This window comes from Aquarana catesbeiana, linkage group LG10, assembly GCF_042186555.1.
Source record: "Aquarana catesbeiana isolate 2022-GZ linkage group LG10, ASM4218655v1, whole genome shotgun sequence".
NCBI classification, from domain to species: domain Eukaryota; kingdom Metazoa; phylum Chordata; class Amphibia; order Anura; family Ranidae; genus Aquarana; species Aquarana catesbeiana.
In genome coordinates, this window is record NC_133333.1 from 12673465 (window position 1) to 12688773 (window position 15309).

The window sequence follows — 15309 nt, forward strand, 5'->3', positions numbered from 1 at the left end:
CTTACTATCAAGCAGCTCAAATAACACAGCTTTCCTATACAACGGCTAAGGGGTCTCCGCCCCTCTGGGTCTCTATTGAGGCTCTTTCATGACACCCTTTTGCTATCGGCTCCCTACTGTGGCTTCCGAACCGCCTTCACCCCCCCCCCTATTTTGTGCCCCACCCTGTCTCACTCCCTATCGGTTTGGGACAGGGTGCGACATCGTAGATCCCTATCATCCCCACATACCCCACTAGCCCCTTTGTTCTGTAATCCAGAATTCTCCCCCAGCCTGACTTCACTGTTATTTCAATGGTGGCTTAATAAGGGACTCCTTAGGATAGGTGACTACCTTGATGGAAATCAACCTTACCCTTTGCAACACTTTAACCACTTAAAGACTGTCTCGCGCCGATATACGTTGGAAGAATGGCACGGCCGGGCATAGTAACGTACCTGTACGTCACTTTGAATTTCCCACCGTGCGCACGCGCCCCTGCCGCGAGCTCCGTGCCCGCGGGACCCACGGACTCGATGTCCACTGGGTGCCCGCAATCGTGCCACGGAGCTGAAGAACGTGGAAATGCCAGTGTAAACACAGCATCTCCCCGTTCTGCCTAGTGACAGGACACTGATCGTCTGCTCCCTATCATCGGGAGCAGCGATCAGTGTCATGTCACTGCTAGCCCATCCCCCAGACAGTTAGAATCACTCCCTAGGACCAACTTAACCCCTTCCCCGCCCCCTAGTGGTTAACCCCTTCACTACCAGTGACATTTTTACAGTAATCAATGTAATTTTATAGCATTGATAGCTCTATTAATGCCAGTGGTCCCAAAAATGTGTAAAAATTGTCCGATGTGTCCGCCATAATTGCGCAGTCATGATAAAAATCGCATTTTACTAGTAAAAAAAATTAAATTATTAATAAAAATGCCATAAAACTATCCCCTATTTTGTAGACGCCATAACTTATCAATATACGGTTACTGCGATTTTTTTTTTTTTTAACAAAAATATGTAGAAGAATACGGATCGGCCTAAACTGAGGAAAAAAATGTTTTTTTATATATTTTTTGGGGATATTTATTATAGCAAATAGTAAAAAATATTGCTTTTTTTTTTTTTTCAAAATTGTCGCTCTATTTTTGTTTATAGCGCAAAAAATAAAAACCGCGGAGGTGATCAAATACCACCAAAAGAAAGCTCTATTTGTGGGAAAAAAAGGACGTCAATTTTGTTTGGGAGCCACGTCGCACGGCCGCGCAATTCTCAGTTAAAGTGACACAGTGCCGAATCGCAAAAAGTGGCCTGGTCATTTGGCAGCCAAATGGTCCGGGGCTGTAGTGGTTAAAGCCACAATGCAGATGCCCTCTAGTGAATTGTTTAGGTATAAGCAGCTTATTTCCTTTATACGTTCTAAACTTAATTTATTAGATGGACCTCTTACACTTACAAATCTTGAATTATCTTGCCAAACGAAAGGCCTCCTACGGGGACGAATATCTACAGTATATGCCACTCTTACTGACCCGAATACTAAACTCCCCTACATGACTCAATGGGAACGGGACTTAAATACCACTTTTGAATTATCTGACTGGCAAGATATGGCCAGATAAGTATCCATTAACACAACACTAATTTAAGCTAATTATAAAACCCTCCTTCACTGATATTTAGTACCAACCAGGCTCGCTAAGATGCATCCATCTGCATGTGCATGTGAAATTCTGACAAATTTGGCTTTTTTGGAAATTCGGATGTATTTGAATGTCCGGATTACAATAGTACTGAATTTCAACTAATCCGAAATAACGAAAAAAAAATTTGGACAGAATTTGAAATAGATTAGAATAGTTTTTGAATTCGAAAAGTTTTCAAATTCGAAACGTTTTCAAATTTGAATTTGAATAGTTTTTGATTTTGAATAGTTTTCAAATTCTAATAGTTTTCCAATTTCCAAAAATAACAAAATAGATTAGAAAATAAAGGAATACAATAGAAAAACATATAATAGAATAGAAAAGAATATAACAGAAAAAAAAAAGAATAGAATATCATAGAGTAAAACAGAATAAAATAGAAAGTAAAAGAACTGAATAGAATAGAATAGAAATGAATAAAGTTGAATAAAAAAAAGAATTTAATAAAATAAAAAGAATAGAACCATCTTCTGAAATTTGAATTTCAAATAGAATAAATTTGCATTTGAATACATAAGAAAATAATAAAAAATAATAGAATAGGAAAAAAAGAATAGACTATAATAGAATAGAAAAGAATAGAATTAGAAAAACAATAGAATAGAATAGAATAAAATAGAATATAACCAGTTCCCAAAATTAAAATAGAATCAATTTGAATAACAGAATAGTATAGGAAAAAAAACAACAGAATAGAACCATCTTCCGAATTTCGAATAGAATACAGTACATTTGAATTTGAATAGAAAATAATAGAATAGAAAAGAATAGAATATGATAGAATTTAAAATAATAGAATAGACTAGAAAAGAAAATAATAGAATAGAAAAAAAACAAATGGGGCACATGTGCGGCAGCCTGAGGTGAAGGTAATGTTACCTTAGAGCTCCGCTCCTCGGGAGTTTTCATCGGAGGACTACAGGTCCCAGTGAACCAGCAAGTATCCCAAAACTGCAGAAAATCCTACCTAATATGGTCAGCTTCACTGACAATGATCTTGAGAGTTCCTAAAACAAAAATTAAAGCAGGAAAAACGAAGGAAACGGCACACAGGCTGGCGGCCGGAATGGCGGCGGCATCCTCTCCCCCACAGCACAGCGGTGAATACACTAAAAAATCTTTACCTCACAGTCAGCACAGCGGTGAATACACTGGAAAATCTTTACCTCACAGTCAGCACAGCGGTGAATACACTGGAAAATCTTTACCTCACAGTCAGCACAGCGGTGAATACACTGGAAAATCTTTACCTCACAGTCAGCACAGCGGTGAATACACTGGAAAATCTTTACCTCACAGTCAGCACAGCGGTGAATACACTGGAAAATCTTTACCTCACAGTCAGCACAGCGGTGAATACACTGGAAAATCTTTACCTCACAGTCAGCACAGCGGTGAATACACTGGAAAATCTTTACCTCACAGTCAGCACAGCGGTGAATACACTGAAAAATCTTTACCTCACAGTCAGAAGACACAGGCTGCTAACGGTGAGTCTGAGTCTGAATATGAATACTGTGAATTACAAGCTGCTACACAGTCTGACATCTTCAAAAAATTTGAATGTATGCTTCAGAAAGCCCTCAAACAGACTTCTGATCATATAACTGACAAACTGACTAAAGAAATTAGAGAACTAGGTCAGAGAACAGCTGACTTAGAACTGAGGGTTGATGAAATTGATAATTTTACACAGAACTACATGTCTGAGATGAAGGTACTAAAAGAGGAAAACCTTACGTTACAAAATCGTTTAGAGGACCAAGAGAACAGAGATCGTCGATCGAATCTGCGAATCAGGGGAATCCCTGAATCTGTTCTAGACCTGCAGGCTAATATCACAGCGCTCTTTCAAGAATTATTACCTGGAACCCCTATTGACAGGTTCGAAATGGATAGAGTGCATAGAGCGTTAGCCCCACGCAAAATAAATGGTCCCCCGAGGGATATTATAGCTAAATTGCACTTTTACAGAACCAAAGAACAGATACTAACAGCTGCCAGAGGGAGGGAATCTCTTAGCTTCCAGGGCAATACCCATCAACTCTTCACGGATTTGTCCCCACTAACGGTTGCAAAAAGACGTGCACTTAAACCTCAACTCCAGGTACTCCAGAGAAATCAAATTTCCTATTAATGGAGATTTCCTTTTTGTCTCAGATTTACTAATTTGGAAATAAAATATGTTTGTCGCTCTTCACAGGACTTGAAGTCAGCCCTATTTGATATGGGCCTAGCCGAAGCAATCTTACCAAATGACCAGTCTCATAGGCGCTCAGCTTTTCGTTCTACACAGCAAAACAAAGACCCAAAACCCAGCTATTCCACATCTTCCCATCAAAATCTTAACAAGCGAGGTCGATATGAACATTCACCACCAAACAATGAGGATTCAATGGACTGACAATCTAAGCCAGACTAGTTATTTGTCCTTGCTACTTTTTTCCAGCACAGTATGCTGACAGAGTTAATTAACTGGCCATATTCATGACTAAAATGAGTTATGGCTACATACTACTGTTATGTTACAAAATTTTTTATTTTTTTTTATATTAACTTTTTTCTGTTTTTTTTTTCCTCTCAAGTTTTTGAACTTTATTTTTTCTTTTTTTGTAACAATTTAAGCAAATTTTTTCCATGATAGTAATGGAATAGTTCCTGTGGTCCTCCGATGTTATACATCCCTTAGGAATTTCTTGTTGCCCTTTATTCCACCTAAGGACTCCTACCATTGTTATGGGGGTCTCTATTGGTGGTCCCGGACCCTCTCAGAGAGTTCTAAAAACTCTCCTGAGATGCTCCTACACCCTATTATTTAGCCTTTATATACTGCTAAATTGTCTTCATATTGGGTTTGTTCGATTCTCCTCTCCTTTTTTCTTTTTCTATTCTATTGCTTCTTTCTTTAATCTTTGCTATTCCCTCCTGACTCTCAGGTTGGTGATCCTGGCTCTCGGTGAGTACTCTGCTTGTTATGCTATAATATTCGCATTCGTTGTTTTATGGCTCCTATAAATATCTTGTCATTAAATGTACAGGGGTTTAATACCCCACATAAGCGAACCAAGGCTTTACGCTCTTTTGCTATGAAAAAAGCTAATATTATATGTTTGCAGGAAACGCATTTTACTGACAAAGTTTATCCCAAATTTCTTTCATCATCATATCCACAATTCTATACTGCTTCAGCTATGCTTAAACAGCGCGGAACTCTCATTGGTTTTCACCGTTCCACTCCGTTTAACCTTGTATCCAAAATAACAGACCCTGAAGGACGATATGTTCTCCTAACAGGATTTATTTCTGATAATCCTATTACTATTGTGTCTTATTATGCCCCTAACAAACGCCCAACTGCTTTCTTATCCCACCTTTTTCAACTTATAGAAGTACATAAGTTTGGTACTGTTGTTATTTGTGGGGATTCTAATGCTACTATTTTCCTGTTCTTAGATAAATCTCCCCCTGGACCTACCACAAACTCAATAAACCTAACTTTTCAACATCTACTCACCACTCATAGCCTGGTAGATACTTGGCGAGAGATGAACCCTATTAGGCGCTTCACTCATTATTCTTATCCGCATAACTCTTTTTCACGAATAGATCATATTCTAATCCCGTCAAGTATGCTACCAGAAATCATATCATCCAAAATCATTCCTTTTCCATGGACAGACCACTGCGCAGTATTCATTACCATTGCTTCCACAATTCCTAGATCACATGATACCACTTGGTGTATAAACGATTCAATTCTGAGCCACCCTTCTCATCGTGTTGAGATTGAAAAAGCACTTTCTGATTACCTAAAATCCAATGATACAGACGATGTCTCTGCTATTACATTATGGGAGGCGCACAAGGTAGTCATTAGGGATAGACTGATACAACAAGCAACTAACCTTAAAAGAGAACGCAAACTGTTGTTTGCAAAACTTGAATCTACCTTTAATGACTGTCATCAAACTTTTCAAACCTCCCCGAATGCTACCAACAGTACCAAACTAGAAAAAGCCCGCCTGGATCTAGATCTTTTTTTTACTGATAAAGCAGATAAACTTATAAGTAAACGCCAGCATGTTCAATATCGCAGGGCAAATAAACCTGATACACCTATGGCCAGAATTTTAAAAAATTCACAGCATATACATACGCCTATCAGATTGAAAGTATCCCGGGAATCTTACACTAGTAACCCAGTGAAAATACTTGAAATTTTTCGCTCTAAGTTATCTAAACTATATTCTTCTGCCTCAAATTTTGATAAAACTAAAGCAGACACACTGTTCTCCAATATCACACTTCCTAACCTTGATCAACAACAGAAAGATCTTCTTGAATGTCCAATTACAGATACTGAAGTCCTTAACGCAATAAAATCTTTAAAATTACGTAAAAGACCAGGCCCAGATGGATTTTCGGCAACATATTATAGACAATTTGCATCAATCTTAACACCTGTCTTAACTAAAGCCTTCAATTCGATCCTTAAAGGTAACTCATTTAGAACAGAGACTCTCACCTCTATAATAGCAATGATCCCCAAACCACATTCTGACTCCACCTCCTGGACTAATTATCGTCCTATATCCCTCCTAAATCTCGATATAAAATTAATTGCTAAAATTTTGGCCACTAGACTGAATAATATTATTGGCCTACTAATCCATAAAGACCAAACAGGCTTTATGCCTAAACGCCAAGCTGGAGATAATATCAGGAGAGCACTCTTACTTATTAATGCGGCTAAAACTAGACGAATCCCAGCTTGCCTTGTATCCATAGACATAAGGAAAGCATTCAATCCGGTTACGTGGCCTTATATGGAATATGTCCTTGGTAAATGGGGATTTGGAAACAATTTTTTAACCTGGGTCTCATCCTTATACAATAATCCTAGAGCATATATCAAATATGCAGGCTATAAGTCAACAATGATTGATATCAAAAGAGGCACTAGACAAGGATGCCCTCTTTCCCCTCTACTTTTTGCCCTAATAATAGAACCCCTGGCACACCTTATTAGAACCAATCCTGACATTAAAGGTATCGAACTAGGTGGTTATCACCATAAACTATGTCTCTTTGCGGATGACATTCTCATATTTTTGTCTCATCCCCATATATCCACCCCTAATCTACTAAAAACACTAGATAATTTTGCCCAAATATCAGGACTACATGTTAATCCAACAAAATCAAATGCATTAAATATTTCCTTATCTCAATTAGAACTTCGGCAGGCACAAACTTCCTTACCCTTTACTTGGGTTCCAAAGCAGCTTCCATACCTAGGAATAAAACTCACAATCTCTCTTAAAGACCTTTTTGCGGCAAATTACTTACCCCTCCTTAAACAAACTTCCGGCTTCCTGAAACAATGGGCTCTTCTATCATTGTCATGGTTGGGAAGGATTAATGCGGTAAAGATGTCAAACCTGCCAAAATTCTTATATTTATTTAGGGTACTCCCTATTTCTTTACCATCTTACTTTCTTAGACTTACTCAATGTAGAGTTATGTCCTTCATTTGGGGTACCACCAAACCTCGTATACCTAAATCTACGCTTTACCTTAATAAATTGAGTGGTGGTTTGGGATTGCCCAACTTTTCCTCCTATTTCTACGCTGCACAGCTAGCACTTATACCCAAGTATCATACTTCTGTAGAAGCTCCCCTATGGGTAGCTATTGAATCAGTGGAAAGTGACCCTATCTCAGTGGCAAATATGTTTTGGCTCTGTCCTGCTGATAGAATACATCTTTCTAATCCTATCACGAAACAGACCCTAGCAGTATGGGATAAATGTAAATTTGCACATAATCTTCAATCAACACATAATCCCTTGCTTTCATTTCTTAATAATCCAGCCTTTTATCCTGCCTGGAAATTCCCAAAATCATTCTCTGCATGGACCTCTACGAACCTGACTCGTTTATACAATCTTTCCTCGACTAAAGCTATTTATACATTTCCTGTACTACGTGAAACCTTTGGGTTACCTAAAACTGAAATATTTCGATATTTACAAATTAAAAATTTTTATGAACCACTTCTTAGTACAGGCTCAACTCTTAATCAAATGACTCAATTTGAGCGGATTTGTATAAGTGATCCACACATAAGAGGACTTATCTCAATATTATATTTCCAACTTAATATGATATCTAGTGAGTTTCTACCCTCATACACAACTAAATGGGCACAAGATATGAATCGAGTGTTTAATAAACAAGATTGGTCGAATATATGGTCAGCCACCAAAACTTCCTCTCCAAATTGTTTTGCTGCAGAAACTAATTACAAGGTTCTAGCACGCTGGTACCTTGTACCAGCTAGAATAGCTAAATTTGTCCCCACATATTCACCTAATTGCTTTAGAAGATGTGACACAGCAGGAACACATTTTCACATATGGTGGCAATGCCCCGTAGTTGAAGAATTCTGGAAGAATATATTTCTTATGGCTTCTAAAGCCCTGGAAATCACGATTCCTCCAGATCCTGCAACGGCACTCCTAAACCCTAAACCCACAATACTCACCCATACTCAATTCCAATTGTTTATACAATTTAGCACTGCAGCTAAACAAACGATTGCCAAGGCGTGAAAGTCCCAAAATCTAATTCTTGCTGAAGCTAAACACAGAATGAACAGAGCACTTTTATACGCCAAGATGACAGCTATTGAAGAAAATAAAATAAATAAATTTCGCAAAATTTGGCAACCATGGGTTAAAAACTACCTCCCTACAGATTTTGACCAATCTCTGTTGTTACCACCAGGGGCGGACTGACAACTCATGGGGCCCCCGGGCAATAGGGGCTCATGGGGCCCCCTTAGTCCCCACCCACCCACACACAAGCCACACCCTCACAAAGCCCCACGTATATATTGCACTGCTACATTACATGCATTGGTCACAGAATTTCTCTACTTCATGTTCAAAATAAATGTTTAAAGATTAAAGAAAAATAAACTCACTTTAACCACATACATTTACTGCAGGGCTGCGTCTCCTGTGAGCAGAATCACGTACAGGTACTTGATTCTGCACTTGCGGGTCTGCATGCTGTTTGACCTGCTGCCGCTGTGATTGGACACACCGAGAGCTAACCAGCGGGTCTGGAGGACCCCATGTCCGCCAGGCCCAGACGATCGTTTCCAACAGAGGCAGAACTGTGGTCTGCCTATGTAAACAAGTCCCCAGAGAGCCTCCCCTTACATCAGGGTCCCCAGAGAGCCTCCCCTTACATCAGGGTCCCCAGAGAGCCTCCCCTTACATCAGGGTCCCCAGAGAGCCTCCCCTTACATCAGGGTCCCCAGAGAGCCTCCCCTTACATCAGGGTCCCCAGAGAGCCTCCTCCTTACATCAGGGTCCCCAGAGAGCCTCCTCCTTACATCAGGGTCCCCAGAGAGCCCCCTCCTTACATCAGGGTCCCCAGAGAGCCCCCTCCTTACATCAAGGTCCCCAGAGAGCCCCTTCCTTACATCAGGGTCCCCAGAGAAACCCCCCATACATCAGGGTCCCCAGAGAGCCCCCCTTACATCAAGGTCTTCAGAGAGCCCCCCTTACATCAAGGTCCCCAGAGAGCCCCCCCCCATACATCAAGGTCTCCAGAGAGCCCCACATACATCAGGGTCCACTCCCCAGAGAGCCCCCCCATGCATCAGGGTCCCAGAGAGCCCCCCATAGATCCCCCCATAGATCTGGGTCCCCAGAGAGCCCCCAATAGATCTGGGTCCCCAGAGAGCCCCCCCCCCATACATCAGGGTCCCCAGAGAGCCCCCCATACATCAGGGTCTCCAGAGAGCCCCCCCAAACATCAGGGTCCCCAGAGAGCCTCCTCCTTACATCAGGGTCCCCAGAGACCCTCCTCCTTACATCAGGGTTCCCAGAGAGTCCCCTCCTTACATCAGGGTCCCCAGAGAGCCCCCTCCTTACATCAGGGTCCCCAGAGAGCCCCCTCCTTACATCAAGGTCCCCAGAGAGCCCCCTCCTTACATCAGGGTCCCCAGAGAAACCCCCCTTACATCAGGGTCCCCAGAGAGCCCCCCTTACATCAGGGTCCCCAGAGAGCCCCCCCATACATCAAGGTCCCCAGAGAGCCCCCCCATACATCAAGGTCCCCAGAGAGCCCCCCCATACATCAAGGTCCCCAGAGAGCCCCCCCATACATCAAGGTCCCCAGAGAGCCCCCCCCATACATCAAGGTCCCCAGAGAGCCCCCCCATACATCAAGGTCTCCAGGGAGCCCCACATACATCAGGGTCAACTCCCCAGAGAGCCCCCCTATACATCAGGGTCCCAGAGAGCCCCCCATAGATCTGGGTCCCCAGAGAGCCCCCCCATACATCAGGGTCCCCAGAGAGCCCCCCCCATACATCAGGGTCCCTAGAGAGCCCCCCATACATCAGGGTCCCCAGAGAGCCCCCCCCATACATCAGGGTCCCCAGAGAGCCCCCCCTTACATCAGGGTCCCCAGAGAGCCCCCCCATACATCAGGGTCCCCAGAGACCCCCCCCATACATCAGGGTCCCTAGAGAGCCCCCCATACATCAGGGTCCCCAGAGAGCCCCCCCATACATCAGGGTCCCCAGAGAGCCCCCCATACATCAGGGTCCCCAGAGAGCCCCCCCTTACATCAGGGTCCCCAGAGAGCTCCCCCCATACATCAGGGTCCCCAGAGAGCCCCCCCTTACATCAGGGTCCCCAGAGAGCCCCCCCTTACATCAGGGTCCCCAGAGAGCCCCCCCCATACATCAGGGTCCCTAGAGAGCCCCCCATACATCAGGGTCCCCAGAGAGCCCCCCCATACATCAGGGTCCCCAGAGAGCCCCCCCCCCATACATCAGGGTCCCCAGAGAGCCCTCCCCATAGATCAGGGTCCCCAGAGAGCCCCCCCATACATCAGGGTCCCCAGAGAACCCCCCATACATCAGGGTCCCCAGACTTAACCCCCCCAGAGGTTCCCCTGTACCTGGCTGTGCACCTCCAACCCAAGGGGGAGGTGGGAGGTGGCGATCGACAGTTCTATGGTGCCTGTGGATCTCACTGGGGCTTGTAGTCCTCCTTCTGATTCTGTACAGTGGATAGGGGAGGGGCCTCTGACCCAGGCAGCAGTCAGCAACAGCGTACAAGCAGAGAGTGAAACTTGTAGCTGCCCGGGTCAGAGGCCCCTCCCCTTTCCACTCTACAATCTGGAGGAGAAATACAAGTCCCAGGGAGATGCTGCGAGCACCATAGAGCTGCTGATCGCCGCCTCCCACTCTCCCCACTGCATCCCAAACTGAAAGAGGAGATGCCCGCCTCATCCCCCCGCACCCCCCCCCCCCCCGCGGCAGTCGGCAGAACGGCTCCACCGCAGCACGCCCAGCAGCATACCCCTAGATCCGACGAGCATGTCTCCCGGGCCCCCTACTGGCTGCGGGCCCTCGGTCGGCGTCCGATCGACCGAATGGTCAGTCCGCCCCTGGTTACCACACTAAGATATATATCATATTATTACTGAAATATATATTATATTTGTATACCTAATGAGAGCTGGATCATCATCCCGGGAAACTCTCTTTTTTTTTTTTTTTTTCTCTTCTTTCCTTCTTTCCATCTTTATCTCTCCTCCCTCTCCTTTTCTTTTATTATTTCCTAAAATATTCCTGTGGATACTTAGTCTAATAACTTGATTTATTTCTCTAATCTTACATCTAGAATCCCAACTAGTGTATAGTAAATATGGTTGTAAGATATCTCTAAAATTACTTTATTTTATTAACTTATTTATTTATCTTTTTTATCATACTGCAAAGATCTTCTGACGACTGATATGTATCCATGTATTGTATCATTTTATTTCTTCTTCTGTGAAAACTCAATAAATATATTTAACAAGAAAAAAAACAAATGGAAAAATAATACAATTAAAAAAACAATAGAATAGTATGGAAAGAATATAACAAGTTACCAAAATTCAAATAGAATCAATTAATGTTGAATAGAATAGAAAATAATATATTAGAATAGGAAGATGGTTATATTCTTTCTATTCTATTCTGTTGTTTTTTTCTATACTATTCTGTTATTTTCTATTCTATTCTTATATATGCTTTTCTATTCTATTTAAATTTCTATTCTTTTCTATTGTTTTTTTTTTTTTTTGATTGGTATATTCTTTCTATTGTTTTTAATTCTAATCTATTTGTTTCTATTCTATTCTTTTACATTATATCATGTTCTTTTATTTACTATTCTATTTTGTTCTGTTTTACTCTATTACATTATATTCTTTTATTTTCTGTTATAATATTTTCTATTCTATTCTATTTTTTTTCTATTCTATTCCTTTATTTTCTACTCTATTTTATTCTCTTTGGAAATTGGAAACATATTCAATATTCTAAAACTATTCAAAACCACTGACAGCTGAAAGAACCGAGCCTGAAAGTATCGGTTTCAGGTATCAGAGCTGTTGCACGAGTACTGATCCTCGTGCAAATGCTTAGTATCAGCACCAATACCGATACCAGTATCGGTATAAGTGCAACCCTAGTATGTACTGTTATTAATCTCTTCCTTTACTGTATAAAGCTTGCATTATTTCTATACTGGTGTGCATCTGTACGCTTATTGGTAATGTTATATGCTGGCTGCAGTAGTTCCTCTGCTCCCAATTACTTTGATTAGATTACTGATGAATTTCCCAGGAACGGAAATATTTTTGTTTTTGGCTTTATATGATTTTGTAATAAAATGATTAAAAAAAAATCAATATAGCATCTTATAATATTTTATTCTGGTTATTTGTTTGATAAATACAGTACCTAATAGAATCACAAGAAGAACTCTTCTAAGAGCCGTCATAGTCACTGGTTTATTTCTAAAAAATATAACACATGAAAGGTTACTGATTACATAAATAAATAAATAACTAAATAAATAAATACATTTTTTTTTTAAAGAATCATACAAAGTATACACCTACTCAGAACAAGAGAGACTAGCGATACATATATTATGTTAGAGTTTAGTGGGAGTCTAGTACAGTAAGAGCAAACTTCAACAACATTTTGCCAAAGAGGAACTTCTAAAAATGTGGAATTTGTTTTAAAAAAAATCAACTTTTTTGTTTTTCCTTAATTTGAGTTATTTATTCATTTATTTATTAATTAATTAGTTTATTCATTTTTGAAAAGTGTATTTAGGGAATTTCTAATTATTTAATTTTGTATTCTCTATATGTATCTTTAATTTGTTTTAAGTTTTGTTATTATACTAATTGTGCTGCCTGTGTTCTTTTTCCAAGTAAAAAAAACAAAAAAAAACCTAGTGCTGTTAATAAGGGGGCTATTATTAGTATTATTATTATTATTATTATTATTATTATTATTGCATAAGAACAGGTCCAGGACATGTGAAAGGAGCTTCTATACCCCTCAGGAACTATTTAAAGCTCAATGCATCTCCAAAACCCACCTTTGTTTTTATGATGAATCAGCAAGATTCTGAAAATCTCGTTATTTCGAATAAATTTCTGCAGCGTGCTCTCAAGTCAGCTCAACCCTTGTCCACCAGCTTTATCCTAGTGAAAAGAGCGACTGAAGAAAACTTGACCACTAGCTAGAGCTCAGTGTATCATCGGAAATTCCTGTGATGCTCAGTGCCATCTAGTGGACAAATACGATATTTGCCATTTTAAATAAATTAACCACTTCAGCCCCTGAAGGATTTGCCCCCTTAATGACCAGGCCATTTTTTGGGATACGGCACTGCGTTGCTGTAACTGACAATTGTGCGGTTGTGCGATGTTGTACCAAAACAAAATTTACGTCCTTTTTTTTCTCGCAAACAGAGCTTCGTGTTTTTTTTGTTTTTTTTTCTTAAAACAAACATGTTATACTTACATGCTCTGTGTAGTAGTTTTGCACAGAGCAGCCCCGATCCTCTTCTTTTCCGGTCCCCCGTCGATGCTCATGGCTCCTCCCCTTTGAGCAGTGCCCCCATAGAAAGCTGCTTGCCCAGGGGGCACCGATGCATGCTCTCTCCCAAGCCACTGCTCTATGTGTTTATAAGATGCTCTGCCCCCCTGCTCTCTCTCCTTATTGGCTCACTAGCTGTGATTGACAGTAGTAAGAGCCAATAGGCTCCCATTGCTGTCTCAGTCAATAAGGAGGGAGAGTCCCCATACAGCTGAGGCTATCGTGATCCATCGTTGGATTGGAGGGGGCTCAGGAAAGGATTGGGGGGGCGCTGCACACAGAAGGTTTTTTACCTTCATGCATAGAATGAAGCCTAAAAAAAGAAAACGAATGCAGCCACCCCATATAAGGATTGGTAAGCTGCAATCTAATACATTTTGTTGTAATATTCTACATTTATGATCTTGGGTATTTACCATGCCATTAAGGCTGCTTTCATACTGCTCCATTTTTCATGCACGTCCGGTGCCTTTTCTGGGTGCCTGACTTCCAGCATTCGCCTGGGAAACTTGGACATGTGACTCAAAAAACACGCCGAAAACACAACCGCAGTGCGCTTTTGATGCATTTTTTTTATGTGTATTACATTAATTTCAATGGGGAGCTGGAAAAGCGCACTGAAGATGCAGCATGCAGGAACGCTCCGCCCCAGCAGCACCTGTGTAAAGAGTCCCACAGGATTTAAAGGGAAATATTTTAAATGCATTTTTAGATAGGTAAAAAAAAAACGCTGCAAAGACGCATCAGCGTGGAGGGGCCTCGAAGGATTGCTGTATATTGCGGACTATGGGATTTTAAACTGTTAAGGTTGCTCTTGTCGCTTTGTCTGCATAGTATTTATTACTAGGAACATAAAGCGAGTTATCTTACCTCTCCGGACGGAGGCAGAAGAGCTGACACAGCAGGTGACAGTCCCAGACAATGGAAATCAATGTTCTGTTGGCTCTTATAACCCTCAACAACCAGCCACAACCCCCATTTTATAAATAAATGACCAATTAGAAACGGCCCCCTGTTCCTCAAGGGAATACGTGGCAATTCATGTGAGCCGTGATATTTCCTGCAGCACCTGGAGCGAGACTGACACATCCTGGATCTTAGGGAATAGAGCTGAACCTAGATGCCAAACTCTGGTTTAACCACTTGTGTACCAGCCTGTAATACCCGTTGGTTACCAATCATTTTTCAGTTTTTAGTCCTGTGATAGTTTGACTGACAGTTACTTCATCATGCAACGATGCACTCAAATGAAAGGGGTATTAAACCCAGAAGCAAACAATTTTTATAGTGCACCTTGCCGATTCTTAGATATGGTAGCTACAGGGCTGGGACAAGGGGTGGGCAGGAGGGGCGGCTGCCCTGGGCACTGTGGTATCATGTGGGGGGGGGGGCATCGCAAGGCGATTGGGGGTGGCAGGGGGTAAATATTGTTCTAAGACGGGAAATTTGAGAGGGGTGCACTAAGAGTTGTGATGGTGGGGGGATGAGGGAAAGAAGATTTGTGCTAGGAGCCAGCCTGCATCATACTTATCGTTATCATTTTTCAGTGTTGTGATAGTTTGACTGACAATTACCCGATCATGCAACACTGCACAGAAATTAATGTTAAACTGCTTTAAGACAGCCCACAGTGCTTTTACTGTGG